The 23,989-nt window shown below is 34.4% G+C and overlaps 1 pseudogene; it reads left to right on the top strand.

Annotated features, from left to right (window-relative positions):
• Positions 1–883: 883 nt before the first annotated feature.
• LOC120139162 lies at positions 884–23,989 on the top strand (annotated as a pseudogene).

Raw genomic sequence — 23,989 nt, 5'->3', positions numbered from 1 at the left:
TTAATTTCATTTATAAATTTTTTGTTTTTAGTATTTGTAATGTTATTCAAGTTTCAAATATTTAATAAGTTCATCATTTCAACTAATATATTTTTATTTTAAAATTTCAAGTTAAGTTATACTTAAATTATTAATCAATTTTCACATTAAAAGTAAATTAGATTTATGAAAATTTTAACTTTTTTAATATAATTTAATAAAATCAAGTTGAATAAGACAATATTTAAAATTAATTTAGTGATAGTAAATAATATTTATAATATAAGAAATATAAATAATATAAAGAATTGGAATTAATATAAAAACCAAATTTATAATATATATAAATTTATAATTAATATAAAAACTAAATTTCAAAAAGTAATCATATTAATTTAATTATCATAAGTTTATTATAAATTTAAAATAACATAATTATATTAATTGTAACTTCACTTATAAGTCAGGATAATATCATATCATTTTAACATGTCGGATCATTTACAGGTTGAGTCAATTACATAGGTTCATAACAGGTCAGGTTGAAAACAGGTCGGGTAATATCAGTTATTTACCAGGTTAATCTCGGGTTTGGGTTATATCAGTCAGATGCAGTTGGTTCGGGTATCATATTTTGGTTCAATTTGAGTTCAGATCATTCTCAGGTCGGATGCAGTTCGAGTTCAGATACACAATTTCCAAGTCCAATTCGGGTTCAAGTCAACACCAGTTCCGACTCGAATCGGTTTCGGATCACCACAGCGCAGGTCAAAAACAGTTTTGACTTGAGTCGGTTTCAGTCAGTTTTACAGGTTGGGTCAGCTTTTTACACCCTTACTCGTAATCTTAATCCATCTCCTCTGTTCTTATAAAATTCACTCTTTCTTGTTTCTTTTTTTCCCCAATGGAGAAAGCTAATGTTGATGAGAAGTTGAGAAGGCTGAGAGCATGGGTTCAAAACTACGAGTGGGGAAAAAGTGGGGCGAAGGCGGAGGTGGCGAGGCTCATGGCCTTGCACTCTGTGGCTGAGGTCTACTCAAACAAGCCTTACGCGGAGTTTTGGGTGGGACCCATAAATTGTGGCCTAGTGTTTTGGTTGACGGTGATCAACAAAATGTGGGTTTGACATTGAAAGAGTGGATAGAGAGGAATCCGAATGTACTGGGTTTAAGGTTTTGGAAAATAGGGCTCTCATCTCCCTTCTTATCAAGGTTTGTTCATCCCTGCTTCTTTTTAGTACGGAGACTTCTTCGTAATCTACGTTGAATTTTGACTATTATTACCATATTTAAATATTAAAATCTCAAACAACAGAAAATTTTGGCAAAACTCACGAGGTAATGCTCTCAAAATAAATAATTCATGGGATATTGCATTGGAAGGATTAATTGTTGAGATAGGGTGATTTTTACAGTCCCCACGTATGTCGCCAAGACATCCATGCAAGCTGTGGAAGCTTTGCATGCGCCATGCACGTCGGTAGAGGTTGCCATGCACGCCCATCGACCTGTAAGTCGCCATGCAAGTCCCGCAACATGCTAGGTCGCCATACAGTCCCGACGACCAATGTTCTGCAGCCTCTACCCGCACATGCTGCTGCTGATGCTCCCTCATGCACGTGTGATTCCTCTTCTGCATGCAGCAATAATAGTTGCATTATTGCAGGATTCACGGGTGGACTAGAAATTATTGTTGCATTAATTATTGCTACAATAATTCACGAGTAGGGTTTAGGGAATGACAATAGGGTTGTTGTTATATATTCGGTGGAGGCGGTTGTTCGATTGTAAGAAGGAAGAAAGAAAGGTAACACGAGCATAATTTAAATTAGTTTAAATTATTAGTTAGTTAGTTAGTTAGTTAGTGGGAATAGTTTAGGTTAGTTATATTACATAACAAAATTTTAATTAATTATTTTGTTAGTTTAAGTTAGATTAATGTTGAAGAAATATATTAATTTGTTTGTTGAATTATTAAATTAATATACATGGTTTATTATATGTCGTTATTTTATTAAAAAATAATTATAGTTTAAATTATATTAAATTTTTTATTATATGTCGTTTAATTTATATTAGTTTGTTGATGTTATATTATATGAAAAAAATTAGTTAATTAGTTATTTAGTTTGTTAGTTTAAGTTATGTTGGATTATAATAAAAAAATAGTTTATTAGTTTAAGTTATTTTTTGTTCTTGTGTAGTGTAAATTAGTTAGTTAACATTAGATTATATTAAATAATTTTTTAATTATTGTTGTTTAATTTTTTTTTTCAGATTCATTCGAATGACTGACTAAATTCCACTGCTGAGACATGGTAATGAACATATTTCTACTCATTTGGGAATACTGGTGTTATTCTTATTTAGTAAATTAAAATATATGTTTAATGAATTATTATTATTAAATATTTGAATATTATTTTATGATTGTGATAAATTTTTTGAATTATTTAATTGCAGAAGGACGAGCAGCGAGTCCTTCGTCATCGGTTAAATATTCCGCCCAAGCCACACCGATTGATAGAAGAAAACTTGCAACAGGCTGGATTTTACTATGTAACATTTCTGCGAGAATACAAGTTGGTCCCAGGTTTGATCAGTGCGTTGATTGAACGTTGGAGACCATAAACGCATACATTTCATTTGTCGTGTGGATAATGTACGATAACTCTGGAGGATCTGACAATGCAACTCGGTGTCCAAACAAATGGGATGCCGGTGGTAATGAAAAATGAGTACAATAATGTGGAACAATTTTACAGTGTTTCTTGGGAAAACGTCGATAATATTAGAGTGTAAAGAGTTGCATGTGAAGTTGTCATGGTTGAAGAATCAATTTCAGCTCCAACAAAATAGTACGGAGCAAGAAATTATATATGTAACATGAGCATATATATTACATTTGATTGGAGGAATTTTGATGCCAGATAAATCTGGTAATTATGTTCACACTTAGTATCTTCTATTTTTAAGAAATTTTGTGAAAAGTATGCATATAGCTGGGGATCGGTGATATGGCGATCTTGTATCGTGAGATGTGAAAGGCGTCATTAGTCGTGAATGATAATAATACAGTAGAAATCGGTGGATGTCTGATGCTGCTACAATCATGGGCTTGGCATAGACTTTCGTTTTTGACACCGATTAGTCGGACTGCGGTTGACTTTTAACTTGCCGGAAGGTAATATGAATTTTCTATTTTAATATAAAATATTAAGTATAATTATTTATTTTGATTAAAAATGAACAAAATGGCCATATTTTTGTTTTGATAAATATACAGATGGAGACATAAAATTGAAGGTACGAGGTTGGTGCACAACAATATTAAAGAGTTTAGGCTGAAGATTGACATTAATGGAAAAAATGAGGTATATATAATTTGTTATTGTTAATTATTATTTAAAATAATTATATTATTTGATTTAAATCAATTTTATTGTTATTTTAATTTTACAGTTTAATTGGAGATCATACGTAGATGCATAAATTTTGGCGTGTGTGTCGTGCGATATTTTTTATGGGTGTCAATATTAGTGTGTTATTACACCATGATCAATTTGTTTTTGTGAGATCCAATTTGAGGATTGAGTGCTGAGGCAATTCGGCTTCTACCAACCTATTCCGCAGAATACATGGGATCATGACCTCTTCCAAAACTTAGATGGTCGCCGTCAGGTGAATTGGGTTGAGACGCATGACCACCTTCACAAATTTGATGTTCGCTGTAAAGAAAAGGTGAATTGGGTTGAGAAGCATGCAACTTACATTAATGCTTGGAACAATAGGGTTTCATTCTTGTCAACTCTTGACCCCAATCAAGACGATGACTTTAATTTTGAGACTTCAGCTTACCTTGATTATTTTTGGGATAATGGAAAGTCGTTCTTGACAACAAGGGTAAAAAAGCGACAGTTTTTAAGGTTTAAGAAAAGATTTGGTAAAGCTGAATACTCTCTACCGAGTGGGAGTTCATCTCAATAACCTGAAGCGGAAATAACCCATGTGGATAATAGCGTACCACAATCATTCGGCGATGCGAGATCGTTGCATCACGCATTTGATGACTCTAATGTCCCAGCATACGTACCAGAGTTTGCGCAGCCTGAGGCACCCATTTACTCTCCCATGTTTGAGTCGACGTATGACTTTGACCAAATGACATCTATAATGTCAAATACCAGTATTTGTCAGTCAACGTTTGAAAGTGGGATGTAAGAGCAAACTGGTGGAATGACAGATCATAGTGGTTGGAATTTATTTACAACACAGTTGAAATGCCCCTAATGAATGAGGAGGATGGGTACCATACTCCTGAGCAACCGCAACGACCACAACGCATCAGACGTCCGCCCCGACATTATCATTCAACAGCACCCCAGCATCGACAATAATTATAAGCTCATTTGTTATTTGTTTTAAAATTAAATATTTAAATTAGACTAGTATTTTGTTTTGTAAGCATAAGTTATGTATTTAGAATTTTTTAACCTTAACTTAAAAACTTAAATTTCAATTTAAAATAAACTTTAAGTTGCATATGTTAAATATTATTAAAACTTAAATATTATAATATTAAATATGCATGTCCCTATGTGAAATGCAAAAAGAAAATTTGATATATTAATAAATCTAAATTTGACTAGTTATAAATTCAATTATTTATAAATACGATTTAAATTGAATAAATTTTATTTAAATATTTAATCATTATTAAATTATTATTAGTAATCATTATTAAATCAATAGTATTAAATCATTATTATAATTTTATTATTACTAATCATTACTAAATCATTAGTATCAAATTATTAAATATTAATAATAAATCATTATTAGTAATCATTAGTAAATCATATCATTACTAAATCATTAAATATAAAATAATTAAATATAAAATCATTATTAAAAGATTATTATCAAATCAAATCAATATTATATTTATTATTACTAATCATTACTAGATTATTAGTATTAAATCATTAGATATTAATAATAAATCATTATCAGTAATCATTACTAAATCGTATTATTATTAAATCATTATTAAAACTTAAATATTATAATTTTAAATATGCATGCCTCTACGTGAAATGTAAAAAGAAAAAATTTGACTATTTATAAATATAAATTCGATTATTTATAAATTCAACTATTTAATAATAATAAATCATTAATAATCATTACTAAATAATAATATTGCTATTGTTATTATTATCAAATTTCCCCGACGAGTTTGAATTCATAAATCTCTTTAAAATCTGACTCGTAAATTATTGCGTATTATTATCAAATTTAAGGTTGAATTAAATAATTTTTTTGACATTTAAATTAATAAAAAATAATTATTTTAAATGATTTAAATATGTAAAAATTTGAATTTGCTAAAGTTTAAATGGTTAACGTTCGAATCTCTTTAAAAAACTTGAATAGTCAGAGGAAGATTTTGATTAGTCCACACATGTGAAAATAAGTATTTTTTTTAAAGAGAAAATCGCCTCAGTGACCAAAAAAAAGTTATAATATACGATTTTAACCAACTTTTTTTGGATTTGCCAAAATGACCAACAAAATCGCAACGCGAAATAAAAATCGCAACGCGATCCCCAGAATCGCAAATCAGTTTCCAAAATCGCAACGCGATTCTTGAAAATCGCAATGCGATAGTACAAATTCGCATTGCGATTTTCCAAAATCGCAACGCGAATATGAAAATCGCAACGCGAACACATAAATCGCAACGCGTATCCGTAAATCGCAACGCGTATCCGTAAATCGCAACGCGTATGGGTAAATCGCAATGCGTATCCGTATATCGCAACGCGTATCCGTAAATCGCAACGAGAATCTGTAAATCGCAACGATAATCCGTAAATCGCAACGAGAATCTGTAAATCGCAACGATAATCCGTAAATCGCAACGAGAATCTGTAAATCACAACACTGAAATTTTGGGTATATAACACTGAAATCATAACTAAATCCCTAAATCGCAACTCATTCCATCTCCATCTATCACTCTCTCCGGCGACATCCGTTCCTATATCCAACGACATCCTTCCCAATCCGGCAACAGGTTTTAGTTTCGCAGCTCGTTGTTTAGTAAATTAATTTACAACCATGAAATCATCTAATGTTGATCATGTTTGGATAGATTTGTGTTTTGGAGGGTCATGGGATAATGTTCATGGTGTTTTACAATATATGCCTTTACCCATGAATCTTCAACTAAAATTGTCTTTACAAAAGTTAACTTATGAAACTCTAATGCTACGTGTTTCAAATAAATTGAATTTAGAGCCCCTAAGTGGATTTAGGCTATCTTATCAGAGAAATGGTAAAGTTTATTTGTTAACCGACAATGAAGAGTTGAACGATCATTGCTTACATTAGTGTTTCACAAGATGATGTTACATTGTATGTTGTTGAACCTAGAAGTAGTATTGTTGGGTCAGTAGCGGGTAGTAATCAACTAAGTTTTTCTCAAAACCCACAACCTTTCTCTAATCCAAATCCCAATCAACTTTCAGCACCAAATTCCGGTTTTCGTATTGACCAGTTAGACGATGATGAGCCAACAGAAAAAATTGTGAGTACTAGTCAGTATTCGAAATTGGTCTTGGTCAATATCCGGACTTTGATATTGGTCAATACATGGATTTTGATGATGTTTCAGAAGAAGAAAAAGACCCTGCGTGTAATGATTTGATATTGGTCAATACCCAAATTTTGATGATGAAACAGCCGTTGCCGAAGAATGTATGTTGATGATAATGAGGAGGAAGTTACGACTGTGAATGAACATGTTGAACATCCATTCTGTAATTCATATAATCCTGAAGAAGAAAAAGAAGAAGAAAAAATCCCCGAAGAAAAGAAAATGCCACGGGCGTATAACTGGAATATGCCAGAATTACTTCAGATACCGGAAGAAGAGTTGGTAAAGAAAGCAGTTGATTGTTACACAAAAGTTATTCATATCAAGAAAGATGATTGTTTTGATACAAAGGAAGACTTGAAGATAGCTTTGTATACGAAATGTGTGGAAGATGGCTATCAACTAAAAGTAACAAATCAAGCAAAGATCGTTTCGAAACAAGGTGTATGATTGACAAAAACTGTATGTGGCGAATGATTGCAAGAGAATAAAAGATTGCGAAATGTTTCAAGTTAGGACTTTTATTGAAAACATACATGTTCAAGAACCCAAGTTTTTCCTCACCATAGACAGGCAAACAAAAAGGTGTTGGGTGGTTTTCTGGCTGAGTTAATGTTTTTGAATGATAGGGTATATCGGGGACATGAAATTATGACTGACATGAATGCTCGGTTCAAGATTAGTATATCATATTCTCAAGCTTGGAGAGCCAAATGTTATGCCTTGGAATTGTTGAGGGGGTCGCCAGAAGCATCGTTTGCCCAACTGCCGGCTTATTGTAACAATTTAAAGCTGAAAAATCCTGGGTCGGTAACTCATATCAAAACAGATAGAGATGGACGCTTTGAGTTGCTGTTTATCGCCATTGGTGCTACGGTTAGTAAATCAATATAATTTTGTTGACTCATTTTTGTTAGTTACATGCATTTCACATTTAAATGATTATATTCTTGTGTATATTATTTTGTAGATTCGTTCGTTATTACTTGCATGCGCCCAGTTATTATAGTTGACGGAGCACATTTGAAAGGTCGATACCTTGGAGTAAACTTATTAGCAGTAGCCATGGATGCTAACAATGGGATATTGCCAATAGCTTACGGGGTTGGCAAATCTGAAACCTCTGATTCATGGACATGGTTATGGGGCATCTTAGGGATTGCATAGGTCCTATTAGCAATCTGACAATCATATCCGATAGGGCAAACTCAATTGACAACGCTGTTAGAAGGTGTTTCCCAGATGCTTTTCATGGACTTTGTGGTGTTCATTTGTATAGAAATCTAAAATCAAGGTTGCTGGTATAAAAAAGCACAAATGGACATACTGGAAGGCTGTAAAAGCTTATCGGGAAGTGGATTTCAATAAGCATATAAATTGTTTAAGACGTGTTTTGCCTCAGTGTGCTCAAACACTAGAAGATGCGGGTTTGAAAGATGGTCAAGAGTACATCAACTTGGAGCAAGATATGGTTTCATGACGTCTAATAGTGCAGAATCAATCAACGCTCTAAGTCGTCATTCCCGGAAATTACCCATTACTATGTTAATGGAGTTTTTTCGAGCCTCTATTCAACAGTGGTACTACAAGAAAAGAAACCATGCAGGTATTATTTCTTTGAATTCGTAACTTATCATATTTATATTTTACTAAGTATTGTTTATTTAAATTTACAGGAACATTGGAACATCGTGTACACCATGGACTGAAAAAAAGATAACGAAACGTGTTGTGAAGTCAACGTCATGGAGAGTTGAACCATGTTCAAACACTTTGTTTCAAGTACTGGATAATAACTTAAATGGGCTAGTCGATCTAAATGCAAAGACGTGTAGTTGTATGAAATGGCAAACATCTGGTTATCCGTGTGGCCATATTATAAAAGTTGCTCTTCATTTAAACCAAGATGATTCAAGCGCATACGCTATGGATTGCTACACTACAGAAGTTTATCGACAGACTTATGCCGAGATTGTCTACCTATTCCACATCCTTCTGAGTGGGACATACCAGATGACTTACAAACAGTTTTGCCACCAGCCATGGACAGAAGGCTACCTGGCCGACCAAAAAGTCACGATCGTATACCGTCTAAGGGTGAAGAGAAGAAGAGATCGACATGTAGTCGGTGCAAGGAAAGTGGTCATACAAGGTTGACATGTGGATCACCAGTGCCATCAAAATCATCTTTTCCTCTACCAAAATATGGATCCTCATCAAAATCACAATTGGCTTCACCTTTTGGGACTGTTAACTTAGGTGATTTTTAAATGCAAACGTTGTATTATGTGGATTTATGTGTGAACTTTTAACATTTTCAGTTGAATTAATGACTCAGGCCAACCATTTTGACTTAACCAACTCTTGTTATTCAGTTGTTATCACTATTAGGCATGCATTTGACTATCGCAACACGGAAATTACAATCGCAACGAGAGAATCGCAATGCGAAATGAAAATCCCAACATGAAAATCGCAATGCGGAAATGAAAATCGCAATGCGAAATGAAAATCGCAACGAGAGAATCGCAATGCGAAATGAAAATCGCAATGCGAAATGAAAATCGCAACGAGAGAATCGCAATGCGAAATTAAAATCGCATTGCGATTCTCCCGTTGCGATTTTCATTCCGCATTGCGATTTTCATTTCGCATTGCGATTCTCTCGTTGCGATTTTCATTTCGCATTGCGATTTTTATTTCGCATTGCGATAGTCAATTTGCCTTCAACATAATGCAGATTGAAATCAACAAAATCAACCATTACATTTCAATCAATTAAACAAGCACAAATAAGAATTATATTCGCATCAATTACACAAATCAACTTTTACAAATCATCTTTTACAAATCAATTAAACAATCAAAAAATAAGCAATAATTCTTATTTCCGATCATCTACTATTGAATCAACTTTACAAATCAATTAAACAATCAAAAAACAATCAATTAAACTATTGAATCAACTTTTGCAGCCATACATCATTTTCACGCAGTTCACTTCTGAGATTAACCTGCAGAAACCAAACATTTGCTCAAACAACACTTTCTACACATCTAAAACCTACAAACAGCAAATTATTGAATCTAGGTACTTAACCAAACATTTTCAAACCAAAAGTATATAAACTTACCAATTGTTTATGGACATTTTTATAACGCGGATGCAGGTAGGCAGCGTCTCGTTATATCGATTTAGCCATATAATGCCAAAACCACAAGCCTACTGCAGCTCTATCTCTATCGGTGGGAGGTAGATACTGATGCTTCCCGTCGTCAAACGCTCCAACGCCAAGCATACGAGAGGACCACAATCCTCTGGCTCCGCTCGTTTGTTGTGGCGCGGTCTCGTCTCTAATAACTGTAATATTGAGCTTCTTTGGCTTCTTGTTTCCAGAACGAGTCCAATAATTGATCGCATCCATGAATTTAGCCAAATGAGAGCTCCATCCCTTAATAACATCTCTTAAATCAGCCAATGATATGTAATTTATCATGCTGTCATACACTATTGTCTTAAGGGATGGGAGCTGAAGCTCGACGAGAATCCAATGTTTACGTTCCAAAACAGGGATAAAACCTGCAATCATAAGTAATAATTCATTCATTGCGCACTTATTTCATAAAACCTTTAAACTCAATCTAAAATAAATACTAACCTTATCGACCTCCCACCATGCAGGATAAAGTTTAGCTTGTCCATTGCCCAAATCAAATGATTCATCTCGTGCATTCTTCAAGTGAACGGCGTGAAAAGACGTCGGCATAATTGTATATTGTATATTTTTTTTCTTAAGTTTTCTTATTATTAGAAGACGTGTCACCCACGCATCGATATGCTGTTTTACAAAAAAAGAATATATTAGTGACTTACATAAATTTAAAAAAAAAATTAATCAAATTGAAATATAAGAAAAATATAAGACTTACCCCCCATCGAAATAGCCATTGTCTTCGACCCCTAATAATACGCCCCACCAAGACCGATCAAGCAACAAATAGATATCATCGGTGAGCTTGCATATGTCAGTGAAACACCCCTGGCTCTGCTCATGTAGATAAAAATCAACAGCGGTCTTAGCCCAAAGGGTGTTATCCAGAATTGTGTCCGGTAGTTGATCCCTCTCCTCTTCAGATACCGGTATGGTACTGGCCGGTAACTCATACGAGAGCCAACTTGAATCCATCATGTCCGGCACGTCAGAGGGTTTTTCAAGAAGCCTACATATGACGCCATGTGAATCAGGCTCTTGAATGGTGGGAGGGACCTCTTCAATGATGACAGTGGCCTCTTGAACGGTGGGAGGGGACTCTCGAGGAATGATAGGGGGGGCCTCTTCAACGATAGGAGTGGACTCTGAGGGATGACAGGCGAGTCGGGCTTCTTCTTGCGGTGTCTTCGCACTATTGGGGTGTACGGAGACTTAATAGCACGTGCACGCTGTCTGATGCGTGAACTCCGTCGTGCAAGCATAACCCGACGTAAAGCATCCACTCTATCGGGCCGCTAAATAATTAAATACAAAAATCAGTAAATAAACAGACATGATATTTAAACAGTGAAAACAAAGACAAATATGTTTCAAACTTGCATTATATTCACCCAAGTCATTATTCTATCATAGTTCACAAAATGCATCAGATAACAAAGAAAAATATGTTTCAAACTAATACCCTGAAGTTAGTATTTGTCTTTGTTTTGTCTATTGGTTGAAGTAATGCAATCCATTCAAGTTTCAATTTGCAGAAGAAGAAATAGTTTACTTTCGCAACACGAAACTTAAAATCGCAACGCGAAACCAAAATCGCAACGCGAAATGAAAATCGCAACGACAGAATCGCAATGCGAAATGAAAATCGCAATGAAAGAATCGCAACGCGAAATGAAAATCGCAATGCGATTTTGGTTTCGCGTTGCGATCTTGTCGTTGCGATTTTGGTTTCGCGTTGCGATTCTGTCGTTGCGATTTTCATTTCGCGTTGCGATTTTGGTTTCGCGTTGCGATTTTAAGTTTCGTATTGCGAAAGTAAACTATTTCTTCTTCTGCAAATTGAAACTTGAATGGATTGCATTACTTCAACCAAAAGACAAAACAAAGACAAATACTATTTCACAGTGTTAAGAATACACAGTTTAGCAGAATTGGCAGCAACCGAACAAATTTACTTTCAACCAAAAGACAAAACAAAGACAAATACTATTTCACAGTGTTAAAGAATACACAGTTTAGCAGAATTGGCAGCAACCGAACAAATTTACTTTCAACCAAAAGACAAAACAAAGACAAATACTATTTCACAGTGTTAAAGAATACACAGTTTAGCAGAATTGGCAGCAACCGAACAAATTTACTTTCAACCAAAAGACAAAACAAAGACAAATACTATTTCACAGTGTTAAAGAATACACAGTTTAGCAGAATTGGCAGCAACCGAACAAATTTACTTCAACCAAAGACAAAACAAAGACAAATACTATTTCACAGTGTTAAAGAATACACAGTTTAGCAGAATTGGCAGCAACCGAACAAATTTACTTTCAACCAAAAGACAAAACAAAGACAAATACTATTTCACAGTGTTAAAGAATACACAGTTTAGCAGAATTGGCAGCAACCGAATAAATTTACTAAGCAATCTAAGTGAAATGGCTAATCTAAGTGAAATTACGAGTAAATTTATCATTAAGTTAAATATGGAAAATCTTAAACTTACCTCGTTGCGTAGAGTATGAACCTCATTCTGCAACGATACTATCATCTCACGTAGAGCGGCAACCTCACCACGTAAAGTTGACACCTCCACACGCCATGCACCATCGTTATCGCGTAGAGTACCGATCTCCTCACGCAAGGCATTGACCTCATCACGTAACTCCCTTGACTCATCCCGTTGAGGTGGAGGTGGAGAACAGGGAGATAGGAGTCGTGGCATCTTTGCCGGTCTACGTGACGGGATAGGTGATGGTGGAGAAGAGGCTCGATGATGTGACGGGATAGGTGATGGCTCTCGTTCTAGAGGTGTATAGTCGGGTCGATCGGGTGATGGCTCTAGGTGAGGTGATGGCTCTCGAATTGGAGGAAGTGGATGCTGCTCATCATCCGTGCCATCAAAAAAACTCTGACTAGCTTGCCACCAATCAATGGCAAGCTCTTCCTCTATGGGTGTCAGTCTTTGTAATGGAATGTTGGCCTCCTAAAATATAAAAACTCAAACAAAGTTAAACGTCTACTATTAATAACTTGTTTATATATTATATGAAAGTATTTGTGTTAACTTACATTATTTATTGTCGCATATGGTATTAAGTCTTCCCAATCCAACAGAGTTTTCCTCTTCCAGGAAATAGCCCTGGGAATATCATTTGACGTTTTTATTGCATATGTACGCATGCTGGGGAAAGCCTCGAATATCCAAATCTACAAACAATATAATAACAAAATTAGTAATTGTTAAATAATTAATTATAATTTTAGAAACATTATATAGAAATTCTTACCTTAAAGGCCCAAACAAAGCCTGACAAAGTGTATTTGGACCCATCGCCCCGCAAACTTTTGCGGTCATCAAAGGCAGACGACAACTTAGTCCAGGTAGCTTTCCATATATACGAACCCCACGGAAACAGATTCCATGCATTCAGGTCCTCTACCAATATTATTAGCTCCCGATGAATAGGTTGTCTGGCCTCTCTGCCTAAAAAGCCGGCATACACAAGTAGTAGAAGGCATACTCGGACAACATCGACGTCATCCATCCGAGTGAAACCAGCTTTCTTATTAAACAATTTCTTCAGGTCGTCGACATGTAGGTTCGGCTTCTCCATTGACTCATCCGGAAAAACCCGGGATAACCATGATGGGCGGGCGATATGACGAGTGTACCGGCCTACATCATCGTGTCCGAATCGTAGACCAGTGATTAAGCAGAACTCCTTCCGCCCAAAACAAGTATACGCTGGTGGAAAATGAAACCATATCTCTTCCTCACCACGTTGTATAATGTCGGGTAGATTTGATGTCATGGTCTGAAGCCACAAATGGGTCAAATTAGCATCTCCACCCGGATGCTGTACTCTCAGCCATGGCCCGAAGCAGGTTTCCTCAAACAATTGTCTTTGAGCAGGTGAAAGCTTCGAAGCAATTGTAGTGGCCAGGCTGACTTTATTTCTCAAGGTCAATTGAGCCGAAAAAAATTTCTACAAAAACAATAAACATACCAAGTTAGATATACCAAAAACTACACTGTGAAGATATACCAAAAACAATAAACATAAAAAGTAGTAGTTTATTCTTGAAACTAAAATTTGCAACACTGTTTTGTCTTTTGGTTGAAATGAAAATCGCAACGAGAGAATCGCAACGCGAAATGAAAATCGCAACTAGAGAATCGCAACGCGAAATGAAAATCGCAACGAGAGAATCGCAACGCGAAATGAAAATCGCAATGCGATTTTGGTTTCGCGTTGCGATTCTCTAGTTGCGATTTTCATTTCGCGTTGCGATTCTCTCGTTGCGATTTCATTTCTCTCGTTGCGACAGTCATTCTCTCGTTGCGATTTTCATTTATCTCGTTGCGACTCTTCTGCAAATTGAAACTTGAATGGATTGCATTACTTCAACCAAAAGACAGAACAAAGACAAAGACAAATACTAACTTGAAAATCGCAACGAGAGAATAGCAACGCGAAATGAAAATCGCAACGACAGAATCGTAACGCGAAATGAAATCTAAGTGAAATGGTTAATCTATTATTGAAATGACCAGTAAACTTATCATCAGTTTCAATATGAAAAACCTACAATAATGCAAACATTTCAAATAAAAATAATTAAAAAAACTAACCTCGGAGGTTGATTTTCCATTTCTGAATATTGTGAGGGATTTCTGACCGTGAATGGTTGTGAGGGATTTCGCCGGAGATGGGGACGGAAATCTTCGGAGATGGGGACGGATTTCTTCGCCGTAGAGAGTGAGAGATGGAGATGGGACTGAGTTGTGATTTTAGGTTTTAGGTTATGAGTTGCGATTACGGGATTTTGTCTTAATATTGGTTTTTGTAATTTGAAAATAAAATACGCGTAGCGATTATAATGGCGCTTTAAATATCGCGTTGCGATTTACGGATACGCGTTGCGATTTTATGTATTATCGTTGCGATTTACGGATACGCGTTGCGATATACGGATACACGTTGCGATTTACGGATACGCGTTGCGATTTATGTGTTCGCGTTGCGATTTTCATATTCGCGTTGCGATTTTGGAAAATCGCAATGCGAATTTGTACTATCGCATTGCGATTTTCAAGAATCGCGTTGCGATTTTGGAAACTGATTTGCGATTCTGGGGATCGCGTTGCGATTTTTATTTCGCGTTGCGATTTTGTTGGTCATTTTGGCAAATCCAAAAAAAGTTGGTTAAAATCGTATATTATAACTTTTTTTTGGTCACTGAGGCGATTTTCTCTTTTTTAAATCAAGATTGCTCAGTTTTAAAATTGAAGCCACATGTGAGCTTTTAATGCTCAACTACGGCTAGAAAGGTTAAGTTGAAAGCTAAGTTGACCGCTAAGTTGTTTTTGTTGAATGAAACAATGTTTCCTTTATTTTAGGTACTCGGATGTGATAGATCATAAATAATTGTTGAATGAAAGCCACATGTTTTGGTGCAATAATTCTATTTAAATTATATTAAATTGAATAAATTCGACTATTTATAAATAACAATAAGATAAAATATAAATAAAATATAAATAATTCAATTAAAATGATTTTAAATATTATTAAAAAAAATAAATTCAATTTAATAATTATTAGTTATAAAACATAAATTCAACTTCAATTCGAAGATTTAATAATTTAAGAACAAAAATTACATAAATTTCCTTGCAAAAATAGGTTCATTATTACAAAATCAAATATATAAATACATAGAAATTCATATATGATTACTAATGATGAGGCCTATATCTTGGTAAATTAGGACATTTGTTTTTTGAATGGCCTTCACCCCTACATAATCCGCATCTCTTTGGTTGACATCTCTCTCTAGCATGAAAATCCATACTGGTATGAATACGACTGGACTCAGGTCGACCCTTTGGACTTTTGCAAAGCATTGGATTTGGAAGTCATTCGTCATGATCTTTTTTGGGCCAATATGATTCATTTGGGATCTGCCTGAACGCATAGCTATAGACATTTAATATCCTATGTAGATGAAAGCATTCATCAACATAAGTGTATGCACTTACACCAGCATATATACATGAAGCAACTACATGAGCACATGAATATTTCCATGCCTGAAAACGACCACAATCACACTATTTGTGATGTAAATCAACTCTAAATGTTTGGTCTTCTCCTCCAACGTTACGGCGTATGCACGACACAACAAAAGTATAACCAACTCGGTCGAAATTATGAACAACCATTGATGTTGCCAATCGCTCATTTGCTTCCATTGCTTCAACCACTATAGGAGCCCAAGTTTAACCTCTATTTATGAGACTCTCAATTTCCTTGCCTTTATCGGACCAAACCTTAGCCAACCTAAAGTACATCTCTTTCACCACACTCGCTATTGAGAGATGACGTGTACCTTTTAGTACTGAATTAATGGCCTCAGCAAGATTTGTGGTCATATGTTCGTATCGTTGACCTTCATCGTATCCTTGCGACCATTTTTCCCGTGGTATTTTTGAAGCACACTTCCAAACACGCTGATCATCATAAAATACCTTCAAATTCTCCAATCTCTTATCAAAATTTGGTCAGCATAGTTTGTATCCTGTTTCATAATATATTGTGTTAAACCGCAATTAAAAAAACCACATAAAAAATACACAAATATTGAAAATAAAACTTATCCATGCTGACTATCTCACTACGAATGTGTGCATTATGAAAATGGTCAATATTATTTTTACCAATATGACAGATACAAAATGTCGGATATGCATGCGAAGGTATCCAACGACTTCCTGGTCGTTCAATTACCGACAAAATACTCGTTCCTCTATCGGATATCATGTAAACTTCATCTTCACGAAAGACATATTGACGTAGATTGGTCAGAAAGAAATCCCAAGCCTATGTTGTCTCTCCTTCAACAATGGCGAATGCAATTGGGAAGATATTTCACTCACTATCTTGCGCAACTGCCATCAAGAGTACATGCCTATATTGACCATACAACCACGTACCATCTACTTCGATCATACATATGCAAAATGGAAATCCTTCAATACATGCCTTGAATGCCCAAAAGAGTCTATGAAATATTTTCTTCCCTGGCACAAGTTGACCTTCTTTGTCATATACGGGCATGGTTTGAGACTTCACTATGGTTCCTAGGATAAATCGCTTCATTGCTTGTAGCAAATATGGTAGCTCATTGTACGATGTATCCCAATCTCCATACGTCAGCTTCATTGCCTTCATCTTTGCATTCCACACCTTGCCATATTTTACTTGATATCCAAATTGGCTTTGAATAGATGCAGCTAACACTGAACAAGAGATCATTGGATCATTTTCAACCATCGCCTTCACGTATTCACATATTACATCGGAGTCCAATAGTCGATGGTCTTGTTCGATGGAGTTTCGCAAACATATGTGAGGACCATTGTACCTTGTGATGACCCAAGCATCGTGCCTTTGAATTTTCGACACTCTGATCTTCCACTTGCACTCTGGGCCATATTTAACACACTTCGCGTATAGGGTTTTCTAGTTGGACTCTGCAACATGGACATCAACATGGAATTTGATGCAGTACTCTTTAATCGCCAGCGTAGCTTCATTTTTTCCTCTGAATTGTACCTCAACTGAAAATTCACCAGAATTTTCGAATGATTCAGCCATTTGGTACAGATGTAAATGTGGCATGTCTGGGAATTCAGGTGCCCTCATCACATCATAATCTATCTCGTACATGTGAGGAGTAGCTTCATACGGTGTCAGAACTTCATCAATGCCCAAGTCAATTGCACCTCCACTGGAAAAATTATCATCGTCGCCCAAAACGGGTTCTTCGGTTTCTTCATCTTCGCTTGAATCATCATGAATTTCTCCCTATCGATTTTCAGCATCAATATCAACAGTCAATTCCAAATAGTGTACGTTTCTCGTCTCATGCTCTACTGCTGCAGATGTCCCTCCGACTTCATTTCCACTTTCCAATAGTTCCATAAAACTGTTCAAGAACATGTATGTCGGGTACTCAAACTCACTATTGAAAGCCATTTTATATGGATTTTGAGCCACATCTCTGGATGACTCAGGAACATCACATATGTTATGCACATCAACAAATAACTCAATAACTACTATATTGGTTGACTCATGTAATCCAATCATGGTTCCAATATCATCATCTTCTTCAAGTGGTACTACAACATATCTGACTGGGTTGGGACATATCATAAACCTATACCTCAAACCATCAACTACAACTCAAATTTTTCTTTCTATCTTCTGCTTCATTTCTACAAATGTGATGTCTCTTTTGAACATCATATTTATTGGTTTTTCAGACTGAAAAACAACTCCGACCTCATTTTCCATAATATGTCCATTATAATAGACAATCGTGAAAAAGTTGTTGCTCATTTTCTCTACAAATAAAAATATATATAAATTTAGATTAAAAAATTAGATAAGATAATTTCATAAATCATTAAATAAATAAATAAAATATAATATATTATTATATTAACGATAAAATAAAATTTATTATTTAACTTAATTGATTGATTACTAATATTACTAATAATGATTTAATAATTATTATTAATCTAATGATTTGATATTTAATGATTTAGTAATGATTACTAATAATTATTTATTATAAATATTTAATGATTTGAATTTGATTTGATATTAATCATTTAGTAATGATTAGTTTGATAATATTTTTAATTTTTTTAAATATCAAACAAATTTGTTAATTAATTTTTATAAATTTTAAGATTATATTCGATACAATTTTTACTCCTTACTAATTTACACATAATCTAATATAAATTAAACAAAATATTTTTTTAAACAACAATAAATATTTTTAAACAAAATATTTTTTTAAACGGGAATAAATTAAACTAATTAATTTTATATAATCTAATATAAACTAACTAACTAACTAATTTACACATACACAACAACAATAAATAACAAATTACTCGCGTATTTATGCCTTCTTCATTTCCTTTCATTTCCTTTCTTTTTTCTTTCTTCGAATCAATCTGTACGTGGGTAAAAGTTGTAGAATAATGCCCTGTAGGTGTAAACAAAATATTTTTTTAAACAACAATAAATTAAACAAATTAATTTTATATAATCTAATATATTATAATATAACTTAAACTAATAAACTATTTCTTTATTATAATATAACTTAGTTAAAATAACAAACTAACAAACTAATTAAGCACTAATTAACTTTTTTTATAATATAACTTCAACTTCAACAAACAACTTAATATACGTTTAAACACACTAACAAACAACTAATTAAATAATTTTTTAACATATAATATAACTTAAACTAAGAAACTAACAAACTAATTAACTATTTTTTTATATAATATAATATATAACTTAAACTAACAAACTAATTAACTAAATTTTTGTTTTACCCTAAACTAACAAACTAATAGTTTATAATAATAAACTAATTTAAACAAAATTACCTCACAATGAAAGCTTCGAACTTTTCTCCCTTTCTTCTTCTTCTTTTCCTTTCTCTCTTCTCCCTTTCTTTCTTTCTTTCTTTCTTTCTTTCTTTCTTTCTTTCTTTCTTTCTTTCTTTCTTTCTTGTGTTTCATGCGTTAACCCCCATGGGTAATATATAACTCACCCGACTGTTGAATATTGACTCCAATAATACATGAATTATTGCTGCACTTTGCAGCGCAAATCATGATGCAATAATGCAACTATTAAAGCTGCATGGGATGCATGCATGAGGTGAGGGAGCAGCAGCAGTGGCAGAGGAGGAATCACGCGTGCATGAGGGAGTAGCAGCAACGGCAGAAAAGGAATCACGAGTGCATGAGGGAGTAGCAGCAACAACATGCACGGGCAGAGGCTGCAGAACGTTGGTCGCCGGGACTGCATGGCGACCTTGTCGCGGGGCTTGAATGGCGAGCTACAGGTCGTTGGGCGTGCTTGGCGACCTCTACCGACGTGCATGGCGCATGCAAAGCTTCCACAGCTCGCAGGGATGCCTTGGCGACCTCCTACGTCGCCCGGAGCACTTGGCGACATACGCGAGGACTGTAGAAATCACTCTATCTCAACAATTAATCATTCCAATGCATTATCCCATGAATTATTTATTTTGAGAGGATTATCTCGTGAGTTTTGCCGAAATTTTTTATCATTTGACTCGGCATACCTTTTTTACCATCACTTGCTTTAAGCGGAATGTTACTGAATTTCGATTAAAATATTTAATTAATCAAAAAAAAACCTATTAATACCAATTGAACCAACAAGTGAAATTCAATTAGGAAAGTGCGTCTCTACGGAGTTACAAAAGATAAATTTTGCATTATATATGGAAATGGATTAAGCTTGAGAGCTGAAAACGATAACTTCAGTCTTCATAAAATAATATTTTTAAATCATTAACCCAAAATATAAAAATTATAGAATCCAAACTATGGGTCTATTTATCGGTCCGGTTTGTATGAGCCGGACTTTGGATATGTTGATTAACTTGCACGAAACAATCGATTTTTAAAAGGTTTATTGTTATCATTTGGATTTTTAAATTCAAACATCTCATATATCAAAGCTACGATCATTCATTTGCAGATGCTTTAGAGTTTTCAAACATATTATTCATCTTAAAATAATTTTTATTTATTTTAAGTTGATTTTAAGAAACATTTTTTATTTTTTTCTATTTCTTTTTTAGAAAATAATTTTATTTTCAGTTTTACAAATTTTAAAAATTCATTTGATTATTAAAAGTAAAAACTTATTTTCATAGATAAAAATAGTAAGAATATACTTGATATCTAAGATTTCAAAATAACAATGTATATTTAATTATTAATTAACTAAATGAAAATATAATAATAAAAATGCTATTAGAATAACATAAAATAAAATAGAATTAAACAAATCAAAAATTAAAATCAATAAAAAAATAAAAAATTGCTTTTACAAGAGTTTGAAGTTGTGTTAAAACCAAAAAGAACTTATATGTCATCAAAATAAATAAGAAGTACTCTGAAAAATACTTTATTTTTTTGGCAAAATGAGTAATCTAAATTAACTCATCTATATAGACTACGCTGCTCAAAATCGTGTCACTAAGGGAGGTAAAATTCTCTTTTAACACTGGAATCACTTCTTTAAAAAAATATTTTATCACGTAGATTTAGTTCTAGTTTTTAAATTTTGTATTTTTCTACTTTTCAGATTTTAAAATAGCTTTAATAAACATATTGATAACAATTTTTATGTTATTAAAAGCTCACTTATTTTCATTTATATTTTTTCAGAATTTATTTTTTAATTTTACATTTTTACACATTTTTACACATTTTTTATTTTTCAAGAGAATAAAAAGTCTCTATTTTCTATAACCGAATGAACTCAAGTTTTTTAAACAAGGCTATCGCTTTAACCAAATTGGTACTTAAACTTTTCTTGATTCATCCATGTGCTTTAATATTACAAATGTTATCACTTTAGGTGTCTCGAGCGTAACGGTAATTAAAAAACATTGTTAAATGACATTTGTCACGTTCAGATAATTTTGATTTTTTTAAAAATAAAAATATTATTATATTTAAAAAAACTGATTTCTCTAAAATTACAAAAAGCCACAAATCCTTAAAAATCTCTAAAATTAACCCCCAAATCTAACTTAACACTATTAGCTCTCTCGTCGGCCATGCCCATGGCCACTGACGTCATCGCCTCCCTTGACATCTCCTTTGTCAGTTGTTGTAGCTTGTTTCGTCGTGGTTGTCGTCAAAGACGTGTTGGAGGAGTCGTGTTCTACGTTTTGGGTGTCACATCGACTTCTTCATGTCATCGGGTGGCTGCTTGGTCAAATGGAGGTTCGATCGATGACAAACGACGATGATATTCTTGGGTTAGGGATTAGAATTAGGGTTTTCAAAGTTTTGGGGTTTTAAAAGTTTTTCAATTTTTTTAGATTTTTATAAAAATATAATTTTAATTTTTTAATTTTAAATATATTTTTTTAAAATTACCAAACCGTGACACGTGTCATTTAATGGAAGAATTTAATGGTCGTTGCGGACGAGACATTTAAAGTAATAATGTTTGTAACGTTAGGCACCTGGATGAATCAAAAAAAAGTTTGAGCACCTATTTGAAAAAAGCGATATAGTTTAGGCACTTACTTTCTAATTAAGCCTTTAAACAATGTACAAAATCTATGTAAAAAAACAATATACAAAATTTGAACTAGGACGTTATGAATGGAGTATATTAAATTGAGAGAATAATCTTTATAATATGTTATTGTAGTAGTTGATCTATATTAATTAATCATTAGAACGATAATTATAAAAAGTGTAATATAAAATCCAACCTTATTGTATTCGATTTTGAACACGAAAAATTTAAAATCAAAATATTTGATCCAGGAACGAGTCTTATTATTATGGTGGTGATGATGATGAAAGCAAATGTGGTGTAAAAATAGGTACTGTCAGTGGGGAAAGCACTGTCAATGCAGGCGCATCCGGATAAAGAAATGGCCAAAGAACTGCATAAGATGAACTCTAATCTCTATAAAGATGATAATCACAAACCCGAGATGGCTCTTGCGGTTACAACCTTCACCGCCCTTTGTGGTTTCATTTCCCTCCATGTAAGTATTCCTTCCCATTCAACTTCGTTGTTCGCACGTACTCATATCTGAACCAAATATCCTTCCATTTGGTTTTATTCAGGAGCTTAAGCAAGTGCTTGAAGGTGTTCATGAGATTGTGCAAGTGGTCGGCATTGCATCGGCAAAGCAAGTCATGGATATTCACGACCGAGGTGGTGCTCCCACCGACGAGGTTAAATCTGCTCTACGGTCGGTCTTTACGCAGCTTATGTCTGCGAGCAAGGAAATGACGACCACAGTTATATCCAAACTTAAAAGCCGGCTGCTCGTAGAAAGTCAGGTCGGTAGTAATTTCATCATCAATCGAAACTGAGAAAAAATTGGGACTTTGGAGTGTAATCGAGTTGAAATAAGTTCAAGCCTGATTGAAGTTGGAACTCAAATATTTTCTTTTTGATGCATCAGTTGAGGAGTCTGAGGGAGAAAGAAGAGCTGGTGTTGGAGTTGGAAAACCCCGGCCCCCGGGGACATCGGAGTCTGATCGGCGTTCTTGTTGAATTACGTGAAACTGAAGGCGGGGGAAGCTTTGTGTCTGGCGGCGAATGAGCCTCACGCGTATTTAAGTGGGGACTGCATCGAGTGCATGGCAACCTCAGACAATGTCGCCCGAGCTGGTCTCACTCCCAAGCATCGTGATGTCCAAACCCTTTGTTCCATGCTCACCTATAACCAGGTACATTTCCCATCTAATCAAGGATCCCATTTCTATTACAGTATATTGCAATCGCGTTTTCAGTTGCATTTTATTTATCACGATTGTAGATATAATGAATGTCTTTACGGGTATCGCGATCGTGAAATAAATGTTTCGGACAACATCATTGCCACTATACAACTGTTATTCCAAGAATAGGTCCCTATTTAAATCTCTAATTAAGATATTCATATTTATAAGTTATTTAAATAGTAGTCATCTATTGGAATAACAACCGTTATATAACAATAATGGAGCCGCATGCCCACAATGACCGCATTAATATCTGTTATGTCTGAAATCACGACAAACGCAACCTACCGAAAACGCAATTTAAATTCCTGGTTTCAACTCTTTTTATTAAAAGAATATTCATATTTTCATAACATGTTAGCATACATTTTTTCTTTAAATTGAATATACTTGTTTCTGTTTTAGGGGTACCCTGAAATCCTTTCGGGACTTCCATTGAGTCCTTACATAACAAGGTACCTCCCACCGTTTGATGAGTTCGAGGTCGACCGTTGCGTTCTTCCGACAGGGTCATCAGCGGTTTTTCCAGCCATCCCCGGGCCTTCTGTCTTCCTCGCCTTCGCAGGGGAAGGAACATTGAAAACAGGATCTTGTGGAGGCATTGTCACTGAAGGAGATGTGATGTTTGGACCAGCCAATACCGAGATCACCATTACAGCCACTGCAACCGAGCTGCAAATTTATAGGGCGGGGATCAACAGCAGCTTCTTTCATGGCTTATCAATTTAAGAAG

This window comes from Hibiscus syriacus, unplaced genomic scaffold (assembly GCF_006381635.1).
Source record: "Hibiscus syriacus cultivar Baekdansim isolate YM2019G1 unplaced genomic scaffold, ASM638163v2 tig00110729_pilon, whole genome shotgun sequence".
Taxonomy (NCBI): domain Eukaryota; kingdom Viridiplantae; phylum Streptophyta; class Magnoliopsida; order Malvales; family Malvaceae; genus Hibiscus; species Hibiscus syriacus.
Note: the sequence above shows the minus strand (reverse complement) of the source record. Positions and strands in the feature narration are given on the sequence as shown.